The 12617-nt window shown below is 34.7% G+C and overlaps 1 long non-coding RNA gene across 1 annotated transcript; it reads right to left on the bottom strand.

The window, feature by feature from the left end:
- Positions 1-10358: 10358 nt before the first annotated feature.
- Positions 10359-10655, bottom strand: LOC141403679 (uncharacterized). The gene is made up of 3 exons (XR_012412880.1): positions 10624-10655; positions 10476-10565; positions 10359-10393 (listed from the first exon to the last, which is right to left on the bottom strand). It is a non-coding gene; the product is annotated as an uncharacterized lncRNA (long non-coding RNA).
- Between the last annotated feature and the right edge of the window lie 1962 nt (positions 10656-12617).

A 12617-nucleotide genomic window follows, 5' to 3' on the forward strand; every position in this document is an offset into this window, starting at 1 on the left:
CTTTTGGAAAAAATTCGATGGAATGTAATACACAACTCTTCGGAACATGTTATTGTTGTAAAATACCTCTATCACGTTGTTTTCGGTATATTTTTTAACGGTCATTTAATAAATATGTCAATAATGTGGTGAAATCCGAAATGCGAGAATAAACTGTTAGGGTGAACTGTGTTTGAAATACGTGTTGTAAAAGATATGATGCAAAATACCGCTGAAACAACATAAAGTAAGCATTTTAGAGTTTCTGTATGTTCTAAAGAATTTCTGAGAACTTTATTTGGAATATTTTTGCATTGGCTACTTGGTTTAACTCCCAATAGTTTAGCTGACACTGACCAGAATTTCAGCAATTATTTAAAATTGTCTATATTCCATCCATTTTGATGCCCCAGATGGAGTTTTTCTTATGTGGTCTGTTAAAAATTTAAGTTCTACTAGTATAGGGCTACAATATTGCCAAAGACAGCAAGGTCAAATTCCTAATCGTTTCTGAGATATAGGTCCGATAAATGCAAAAAACTGATGAGGCCATAAAATCCGAACTGGTCTGACAGGACAAACCCCTGCTAGGGTTTTTGTAGTCTCAATATGTACTTACTAGAAGTTGTTTGCATTTACAGTGTTTCATAGTGTATATCGGTCTAAGAATTCTTGTAACTATACAATTTATATTTATCGTTCGACGAAAGCTTCTGATCTATAGGTTCGAAACTGTCCAACAGTGGGCTCTTATTTCAAAAGTATTCGCAGCACCCAGTCCCTGCAAAACGATGAGTTTTTTCCTTCAGTTATAAGGTGCCACCATTTAATATTAACTTCTGATTTTGCGTGTGTGCATATTTTAATTTTTTTTTTGCAATAGACAAACCCTGCTGCTGCATTTAATGCGAACTTCTTAGTTGTTGGCGATGGATAGATAGATGGCTAGCCGGTTACTTGACTACATGGCTAGATGGCTGCTGATGTGTATTTAACGCCGCCGCGCCTTTACTCGTACATTTCGCATAATAATACGAGTATTTATTTAGATCTTGTTAAACATGTTTCGATTCCAATTATAATTGCTTCGAAGCATAGCGTCGATATTTGAGTGGGCTTCTCCACATGGTTGTGCGAATGTGTATGTGTGTGTATGTTTTATCGTTTCATTATTTTTTAATTCAATAAATCGTTTACGGAATGGGCAAATAAAAGGATGTCTACACAAGCTTAGCTTCAAAATCAGCAGCTTAAAAAGCACAGTCGAATTTACATTCGAAACTTGAATATTACAATTTCTCTTATTAAATGTGAAATACATATCTTCGGCTAATCGGAAATCTGACGTGGCAATCTTTGCGATAATTGTTAATTTATTTAATGTGATAATGCTGCTATCGCTTCGAATGTGGCCACCTAGTAAAGCCAGCGGCAGTAGAACGACAGAAGACGCAACGACAACCAGATCAACCGGCAAACAAAAAACGGAGGGATTGATAATGATGAAAGCATAAATCAAATCATGTCATAACAAGCTTTGTCGGATCAACTTAAAGACAAACGTCAACTACAAGTGAAGCAGCAATCGCTCATTTCATTTGATGTCGCACACAGCAAACGTCAATGTCATTTAGTCAAACTACATCTAAAAGCATCAGCTTCAGAGCAGAAGCAGCATCATCATTCTCATCAGCAACAGGAGGACGATCACATCAGCAACAACATGAAAGTACGCAATAAAAAATGTAGCTACGAACTTAGTTTTTGCTCATGTATTTGTTTTAATTACACAAGAACATAAATTGCAAGCATACAGGCCAACAACATCACCAACAACAAGCAACAATTGTCAATCGAAGAACATAACAGCAACATTGGCAGGCAACAACAACATCATGGCTAACGACTACAAAAGAATAACATGAACCTAAGGAAAACATGTCGCACGATTGATAATGTTCAATTGCTTGATGTTGGAGCCGATTTAGCGGCGATTTCCAGAACAGCAAACAGCTATGGCAATTCGAGAAAGCCCACTGCTGCTACATTACAACAACTGATGCCTGCCTTGGGAGGAATGGAGAACGGACGCAGCGCAGAATAAAATGCCAAAACAATCACTGCAATGACAATTGCGTACAGAAGTGCAACAACGGTTTTTCAAAGTACACACTTAGACGCCACTCGAATAAAATTAAAAATCAAAACAAACAACAACAAAAAAGTTGCAGGCAGGAATCATTAAACAATTTCCCCAACAGAACCGAAACACTGGACACCATACATACATACATACACATAGCTTTTAACAAAACATTTCTCAACAAAATCCCAAACAATGACCCTGTATGAGGACTACAACAATCACAAGCGGGGCCACGGTCAGACAAGGGGACACATCATCATCATATCGACACAACAAATCCCTCTTAAACATTAACAAAGCTGTCGATCCACAAATGGCCGTAAAGACGGCTAAAGCGCCCAAAACTAAAGAAAGAAATAAAACCCCAACGTAATCATCCAAATAAGGATTTTGTTTTGTTGTTGTTGTCGTTCGTTGTACATTCTCTAGTGAGCTTTTTGTTCCAAATCTGTGTCAAAATTCGCCATGACCAACGAGCGAAACGTCATATAGTTTTCGGTGGACGAAAGAACGATCCATCGTAAAAACAACAGCAGATGAAAGGAAAGGATAGACGACGGACGGATGCACGGAAAAGAGCGAACGTATGCTAGCTGCCTGGCTGGATGGATGGATGGATCGAAAGGAGATGTGACTGACTGACTGGTTGGATGACGCTGACTGAAACATTACGTCTAATCGTTTATTTTTAAGAACTCTGAGGAGAAAAAAGCGACAAGTGATCATATCAGATGTCGCTTGCAATCTCGTTGATCACAATGTCAACAAGAAATCCCGCGGGGCAGAGCATTTATAAAACATTTAAGACTTTAAGCAACTGCTAACTGCTACATGGCCAATGCCGCATGCAGCATAATATACCGTGCCACATGCACAAAACAACAAAGATGAAACGAATATGACTTTTGTGCGGAGAAGGTTCTCCGTTCGTAAAATGATCAAAGACAAGATCAATGATCAATGATGATCGACAAGAAACACTGATGCCAAACAACAAAAGGATTGCCATCATTCGGAACTCATACGAATCGATCGATGGTTGTTGGCAATTGATGATAAACGTACTACTGACTGACGGTGCTTGAAGTTGTTGTGGGTTTTTCATTTTCTGTTTCCTGGCTGCTGCTGGTGCATTTTTGCCGCTTGCCGAATAAAGATAATAAATTTGCTATAAAGTCTTTAAATCAGCTGTTAAAAGGCCAATCTAGCGACCAAGAGACAAACAATCAAACTACCATATTTTACTGCACAAAATCTCTGTGGCTTCATTTAACCTCGTCACATCTAACGAAAATAAATTGATCACACTTCATTTGAAAGTATCAATTTTGAATTTATATTGTTTTTCTTTTTTATGGTGAATATATGGAAGAAATGATATTGCTATGTGCCTACATTTTGGCCATTAAGTCTTTGAATTTGTTTTGCTGAAACTGATCGAGGAACAGCCGATTAAAGAATGACCAAAGTCAATGGCAACTTATAAAAGTGTGTTAGTAAGTCGTATGCCTGTGAATTGCCGAAACAATTCGTAACAAGCGGTAGTCAACAGAACACCATTCTAAATTAATTGTTTCGCGACATCCTTTAAAGTTGATATGGGGACTTCTTTGGGCGACATTCGGAGCACATCTCTCGACTGATAGATCCATACAAATTCTTATCAAAAATGTAACTATATTCGTTTAGCAAAGTTAATTGGTTATCGGGTTGATAAAAACTGTTAATAAAGGGGTAATTTCGTAAAATATCATTTTGTCTTCAATTTAATATGTTAAGAACGTAATATTGTGATTTCCTAATAAAATTCACTATAACTTGTTTTTTTATCTTTTTGGCTTAAATTTTTCAATAACACAATGTTTAGCCAATTTTTTGAATTTTAGCAATAAAAAGTGTTTCTGTGTATGTTTGTTATTTTATGGTTTTAGTATGAAATCTTCTGGAAATGGTCGCGTAACACAATTAGAAGTAATTACGCGTATCATTTATCAATATGGACCATGTCACGTGCTCTAAAAAGTAACAAATAATTTTATCTTTGGGAATTTTGTTATTGAGAATACTAAATGTAGTATGTCAAAGAAAAACATATTAAAATTAAAGTAATAAATTTTGTTTTTATACATAAACTTATAGTTTTTATTTTCTCTTGAAGATAGCCTTATACGTCCCACGCATTTTGACCTACAATATGAGATTTCTATTGCTTGTCCTGATGACGTAATTCTACTTTAAACGATCGATCGATCTTATATACTTTACAGGGTAAAATTATGATGAATATAGCAAAAACTGTTTGAATCGAGCACATGAAATCTCCTTAACAAACACATGTCTAAAACGCGTCCAAAAATATTTTTGGTGACAAAACCATAAAATGGGCACTTAGCCATACCTCAAAAACAATAGCTGATGGAGAAAAACTGCTTGCGGATTTGAAAATAACCAGCCAATTTAAGTTAGAAATTGTAAAGAAATCGAATGAAACAAAAGTCGTGTTGATTTTGAAACTTGACTGTTGAATTTGAAGAAGACTACCGACAATTTTTTGTTAGCAATCAATATCCAATTCTACTTTTCTTGAAAACGTATAATTTCCCAAAATTGTTCTATATAGCCCAGTCAAAATAGAATTTGAAATAGCAAAAATTCCCACAAAGCTGAATTTTGGTGGAGAGCTAGGGTTTGCCATTAGAAGCAATGTCCTAAAAGTTCCCATCGAACGGTTGATCCAATCAAAAAGTGACTGAAGTAAATATTGTAGACAGAGAAATTATCTATAAGCTTGATCTTTAAAATTTTTTCCCTGAAGAACCATTCTGGAGATATAGCTGTTCTAAAAATCACATGATTTTTATACACTTATAAGGGAAATATGCACATATTCAGACGAAGCGGCTAAAATAAGCGAAGTAACCGTGTCTGTCCCCCCAAAAAATAAATATTTTCTTGAAGAGAGAAATTATACCTATCTTTAAAAAAACAAGTAAAACAGGATCAGTCGGCTTTTCCGACAGAGATATACCCTCAGCCTGTGTGAATTGAAACACTTTTTTCCCATAAAACGTATATATTTAAAGGGGTTTCAAAATTTTGGGCGTATGAACCAACCAAAATATGGATTTGGATAGAAGCTCAAAAGTGTTGCGGGAAGGTATCTAAAGGAATGGACCGACATAGTCCATTTTGGAAGTAGGTCTTATTTTGGGTATCATTCCCCTCGATAGATGTAGCGACCATCTGTCGTTTCAGTTGGTCACCATATAATTCAGAGGTTTTGGACCATAATATCAGGAAGCATGTACTTGCCTTCGAAAAACGTAATATCACTCTAAACAGGACCACTGGGTAAAAATTTTCAAGGGATCCTTATGAGATATCGCGCTTACCATTTTAGCAATTTTTTTTGTACAAGCACTACCTTCGAATTTCAATTTTGGTTCGAGAGTTGTCGTGTCCTCTAGCCACTAGAGGGTTTTTTAACTTTTCGGGCTGTTTTCTCAAGAAGTATAGACTTGCCCCTGAAAAAACTTTTACCGTCGTAAGTGAGGCAGAGAATAGAAGTTGCTTCAACAAAAATCAAAGTGATTTCAGAGCAGGTCTTAAAGTAAACTTATCCAAAATTTTGTGTGGGAGTTACCCGAAGGAGTGGACGAATATAGTCCATATTCGAACCTGATATATATTTGGTAGATATATTAGGATGTGTAAAGTATCGACCAAATCGGTCACTACCATCAAGGGATATCATGCGCACATTTTTTCCGAAAATTATGAACTCATGTGGGGGAGGTACCTGAAGGAGTGAACTGATATGGGTTATCTTTGATCTTAAATTAAGTTTGGACAAAACAGATTCGTTCAAGAGTAATCTTGCGCTCTAACCACTACAAACGGTGTCAAGGGGTTTTTATACCTTTCAGGCTATTTTCTCAGGAAGTATGGACTTGCCTCTGATGAAATTTGTACCGTCGTATAGGGGACAGTGAATAGGAGTTGCTACAATAAAAATTAAAGCGATTCTAGAGCAGGTCCTAAACTTAACTTTTCCGAAATTTTGTGTGGGAGGTACCCGAATGAGTGGACCGATTGTTTCCATATTGGAACCTCATTTCACGGTGTGCAAAGTGTGGACCAAATCGGTTACTGCCTTCAAGAGTTATCGTGCGCACAAATTTTTCGAACATTTCCGAAGTTTTGTGGGGGAGGTACCGGAAGAAATGGGCCGTCTTTGAACTTAAACTATGTTTGGACAAAATATTACGAACGCCAATTTTTTTACCAAATCGGTTGATCCGTTCGAGAGTTATCGTGCGCAGCAGCCAGCCAGATAGACGGACGGACATTGCTAAATCGACTCCAAATTGTCTGAAACGGATTTCGTCCAATCATACTTGGGGTCTAAAACCATTATTTCGATGAGGCACATTTTTCCCGCATGAAAGTGTTTATACCCTCGTTAGCATAAATGCTGAGGGTATAAAAATTCCAAAAAAAATCGGAGCGTGTTTAGTAGAGTCATTCAATGTTAGAGTAATTTTATTCAAAAATAGTCCATTTAACCCACATGTTAATCGAAAGCCCAACGGGAACGACCCAACGAAATTTTTCCGATTTTTTTCAAGTTTTGTCCGAAGGTAGGGTTGGTTGCGCTGATTACGGAAATGTATAATTTTCATGGGTGGCGGATCCGACCCGAAAGTGTTAGACCCGGTTCTACTGAGCCGATTACTGCAAAGTGGATATCGTTTGAAAGGTTATGGAAATACCTAGCACATAGTGTCGTTACTTTAACCGGTTCGCCTCATAATGTAGTTACGCGGCTAATTTTTTGTTTGACTTTCAGATCGCGATATCTCGAAAATGAGAAGTCTTTTTTAAAAATCATAAAGGCCATTCTTGCAGACAGTTGTCTAATCTACAACTTTTACTTAAGCCGGCTTTTGCTATGTCTTACCGTTTTTGAGAAAAATTAAAAAAAAAACTGAATAATGCCTCCAAAAATTACCTTTGACCCCGAATAACTTGTTTTGCACAAATGAGATCGATGATGCACGCAAAAAAAATCGGCCTCTCTAACATATGTCCCAAACATATTTTACAGCAAACATATATATGTTTGCAACAGTCCCAAACATAATATATGTTTGGGTCTGCAAACAAATATATGTTTGGGTGCAAACATATATATGTTTGGGTGCAAACATATATATGTTTGGGTGCACAGATATTTATGTTTGGGTGCAAACAATTTTATGTTTGGGTGGAAACAATTTTATGTTTGGGTGCAAACATTTTATATGTTTGGGTGCAAAAAAATACAAACCCAAAAGGCACAAAAAACAACAAACACATGCACCAGTGAGCGCTTACTAAGAGCAAGGGAGCGTAAAATTCAATGTAAAACACTTTAAAATGTGTGCTCACTTGCTCTCAGTAAGAACTCACTGGCTATCTCCATAGTATACACACAAATGTTGAGGTTGTTTATTGGAAGGCAAAAGAACAACAAACACATAGGTACATACAAAATTCCAAAGAAATACATAACACAATTTAATAAAAGAAAAACTGATTGAAATAATTTGTAAATAGTCACACTTTTAAAAAGAAAAAATATATAGAAACGTAGTTGAACGCTTCTCCTTTGTTGTGAAATAAAACAAATTGTCCTCATAGTTGAAATAATCAGCGGGGAATCGGCATCTAGAATCAAATGATTATGTAATGTAATAAATAAATATGGATATGCCATATTTCAAATATACATAAGTATGTATGTAATTACCAATATTAAATGCGATTTCTTCCTTGTCCAATAAAATAATTCCATTCAACTTTCCGATTCAATTATAAAATGTATTGGGCATTTAATTTACTAAAAAGCACAATTTCTTTAAGAAAACACAAAACACTGATTTATTCACTCACTTTACCGTCTTGACTCTACAAAGGCATCTAAAACACTGAAGAAAGAAATAAAATATAATTCATATCATTTCTTCTTTTCTTATTCTCCTCCTAAGTTGGTTAACAACAACAAAACAAGAAACACACGAGTTTGTCACATACATGCCACCAAAGCCCCCTTCTTCGCTTCTACGTCTTCTATTATACAATACACACAACTCTTCATTATAAAACAGCAATCCACAGCCGCGAGAGCACTGTTATTACTCTCGTTGACAAACATCCTCTCTCCACCCATGAAAAAAATGTTGTAACATAAAAAATATGTTGGTACCCAAACATATCAAATTGAGATATGTTACAAAATGTTGCAAACATATATTTGTTTGGACCCAAACATATTATGTTTGGATCCAAACATTAATTTGTTTGCAACCGGTCCCAAACATATATATGTTTGGATCCAAACATATTTCTAACATAAATTTTTCTGCGTGTGACTTTTAGGACGGTGCTTCTAATGGTGAACGCTAGCTCTCCACCAAAATTCAGCTTTGTGGGAATTTTTGCTATTTCCCCCTTATACGCATGTCCATTTTTACTGGGCTAATATCCGTATACTGCTGTTAGTTATGATCTGTAGCCGTTTAAAAAATTCGCCTTGTTTGTGTTTATAAACTCAATTCATTGATGTGTTCCTTGCTTGGTTGGCAAAGGAATTCTATTCACTATAAAATTATCTTTTATTTTTAATTATGACATTAACTGTCAACTCTAGAAATATTCATAATTAAATAATGCTCAGGTTAATAATTAGAAATGTTACATTTTAGTTAATTCCATAACATGCCTTACATTTAACAGCACATTAACCATAAAACAAGATATGGGGAAACAATTATAAGTTCAAGTGTAAAGCTTTTACAAAATACCTATTAATTTCCTTCTAGAATAGAAATTGTGCACTTAAATACTCAGTAATGTGTGCTAAAGCAAAGAGCATATTTAATGATAGTCATTTGATGGGGGGATAAAAATTTCGATGACACATGATGAATTTTATAAGACTGATGAATGAATTGAAGTCGATGCTGATGATTATGAGAATGAGAATGATGCCTTACGATTAATGTTGATTGCATTGATACAATAGTACTATTTATGCATTTTTAGAATGCAAAAGTAAATAGGCATACCACCCATTCTTATGTAAAACTAACGAGCGATTCAAACGGCAAGTCAGCCAGTAAGTCATCCATCCATTAAGCTACCTATCCATCACCAACCTTGTTGTTTGAATGCGAATGCCTATCAATTGAGAATAGAACGTAAATGATTTGTGTCATAATTGCCATTTCAATTCAATTTTGTCTACTAAACACTCGAGTGTTATAAAGTACTTATGAATTAATCACTTACGTATACAAATGGCAACGTTGCAGGAGGCATAGATACCAACGTTTGTATAGCTATGTACATACGTATGTCTATGAGTTCGTATCCTTAGTAATAATACCGAGAATGTGTATTTATCCACACAACTCATCCATATTATGCATTTCGAACGAACAAATCAATATGAAATGAACCTTCATAACATTATGCGAAAATCTGATAAACTTAAGTGAATACACCCACATACAAATATTCTTACTGTATATACACATAATTCCTATATGTGTATGTATAGATTTATACATACACGCAAAAAAAAATCGGCCTCTCTAACATATGTCCCAAACATATTTTGCAGCAAACATATATATGTTTGCAACAGTCCCAAACATAATATATGTTTGGGTCTGCAAACAAATATATGTTTGGGTGGAAACATATATATGTTTGGGTGCAATCATATATATGTTTGGGTGCAAAGATATTTATGTTTGAGTGCAAACAATTTTATGTTTGGGTGGAAACAATTTTATGTTTGGGTGCAAACATTTTATATGTTTGGGTGAAAAAAATACAAACCCAAAAGGCACAAAAAAAAACAAACACATGCACCAATGAGCGCTTACTAAGAGCAAGGGAGCGTAAAATTCAATATAAAACACTTTAAAATGTGTGCTCACATGCTCTCACTAAGAACTCACTGTCTATCTCCATAGTATACACACAAATGTTGAGGTTGTTTATTGGAAGGCAAAAGAACAACAAACACATAGGTACATACAAAATTCCAAAGAAATACATAACACAATTTAATAAAAGAAACACTGATTGAAATAATTTGTAAATAGTCACACTTTTAAAAAGAAAAAAATATATAGAAACGCAGTTGAACTCTTCTCCTTAGTTGTGAAATAAAACAAATTGTCCTCATAGTTGAAATCATCAGCGGGGAATCGGCATCTAGAATCAAATGATTATGTAATGTAATAAATAAATATGGATATGCCATATTTCAAATATACATAAGTATGTATGTAATTACCAATATTAAATGCGATTTCTTCCTTGTCCAATAAAATAATTCCATTCAACTTTCCGATTCAATTATAAAATGTATTGGGCATTTAATTTACTAAAAAGCACAATTTCTTTAAGAAAACACAAAACACTGATTTATTCACTCACTTTACCGTCTTGACTCTACAAAGGCATCTAAAACACTGAAGAACGAAATAAAATATAATTCATATCATTTCTTCTTCTCCTCCTAAGTTGGTTAACAACAACAAAACAAGAAACACACGAGTTTGTCGCATACACGCCACCAAAGCCCCCTTCTTCGCTTCTACGTCTTCTATTACACAATACACACAACTCTTCATTATAAAACAGCAATCCACAGCCGCGAGAGCACTGTTATTACTCTCGTTGACAAACATCCTCTCTCCACCCATGAAAAAAATGTTCTAACATAAAAAATATGTTGGTACCCAAACATATCAAATTGAGATATGTTACAAAATGTTGCAAACATATATATGTTTGGACCCAAACATATTATGTTTGGATCCAAACATTAATTTGTTTGCAACCGGTCCCAAACATATATTTGTTTGGATCCAAACATATTTCTAACATAAATTTTTCTGCGTGTATAAATGTATAACTTTCAAACATTGAATGATGTTGTGCTGATTTGTACAGTGGCTCAAAGATGGCTATATAAACCGAGGAGATAGAAGAGATTTCCTTACCACTTGTAGAGAATGGTCGATATAATCAAAAAAATGTGATTAGCGATTTGCCGGTTCCAATTGAAATGCTCAGGAGATGAAGTAAATATTACGATGAAATTCTGTGAAGTATTCTTTCTAGAGTTTCGAACTCACAACCTTTAGTCTTAATTGTGGATGTGATAATCATTTCACCACGGTGCCACTCGAATGTACTGTATGATGCCTCTGGATATATGAGACAGTTTTGATAGATGTTTCAATAGTTGTATTGTAATGCAATATTTACATTTATATACATACATATGTATGTATGTCTATGTGTACGTGTGCCTAAATATGTAACTTTATGAATATTCTTTAGAAAATGTTAAACATGTGCATAAATCTGCAATCAAATTTTGATGTCTCTATTTAGTCAATAGGTATTCACTCATTAATTTATTCATTCGTCATTTACAACAGTGTACGTCGTCTGTCTGTATGTGTGCGTACTTCAAGTGCATTTGTCTGTCAAAGTCTTTGTAATGTTATTCACAAATAATCAAACCGTATAGACAGAGATTATTATGCTGTAACACACAGATTATGATCGAATCCTTATAAAGTGATAAAGGTCCATTTATTATCAACAAGAAACGAATTAAATGATGCCCTCTTCAAATGATAATAATAATAATAATGGCGGTGGTGGTGACGACGTTTAATCGTTTTTGGATAGGGGAAATCCAATGAAATTATCCATCAAAGGAAAATGAAGAGACAGATAGACAATGAAAGAGAAATCAAGTCTTTTATTTGTGTGTTATAATAAATTGTCTGAATATATTTTGAGTGTTTTTTTGTACGGTGTTGCAGTCTTCCATCGACCGATGATCATTATACTGGTGATGATCCTCTCCATTATTAAGAGGCTGCTTCTTTTTTTTTGTTTGTTTTCTTTTTGCGTATATGGCATCAGCCGGTCTACTTCGCTAACTAGCTGAAGACGACTGTCTTAAGGATCCTTTAGCATATTTCTGTCAAATTGTATAATTAATCGTTGATGTTTCATGCTCAGCTGCTCTTCTTCGTTTTCAGTATCCGTATAATGGAATTTTTTGGTCGTTGCCCATTGTGTTCAGATATATTTTTGATCATTTTTCATGGCACATAAATGCTGTGTCGCTGGGTGCTAAGTAACGCACGGCTCATTTTCGAAGTGATTTATAAATACACAGTGTTTGATTAATTGTACTTTTTCATAGCTTCCCATAGAGCAGATAAGTAGTACGAATATTTTGAAAATATGAGGTAAGTTTACATTACGATTTTCGTTAAGGTTTTTCTTTTAAAACAAAGTTGCCGTTGTTTTTTTTTTCTTTTCTTAATTTATTGTAATTATTGACAAGTGTTAAATTTAAAATACACATACATGTATACATACTATAAGTTCAGTTCATAAATTAAAC

This window comes from Musca autumnalis, unplaced genomic scaffold, assembly GCF_047663935.1.
Source record: "Musca autumnalis isolate F117 unplaced genomic scaffold, ASM4766393v1 scaffold_4, whole genome shotgun sequence".
Lineage (NCBI taxonomy): Eukaryota > Metazoa > Arthropoda > Insecta > Diptera > Muscidae > Musca > Musca autumnalis.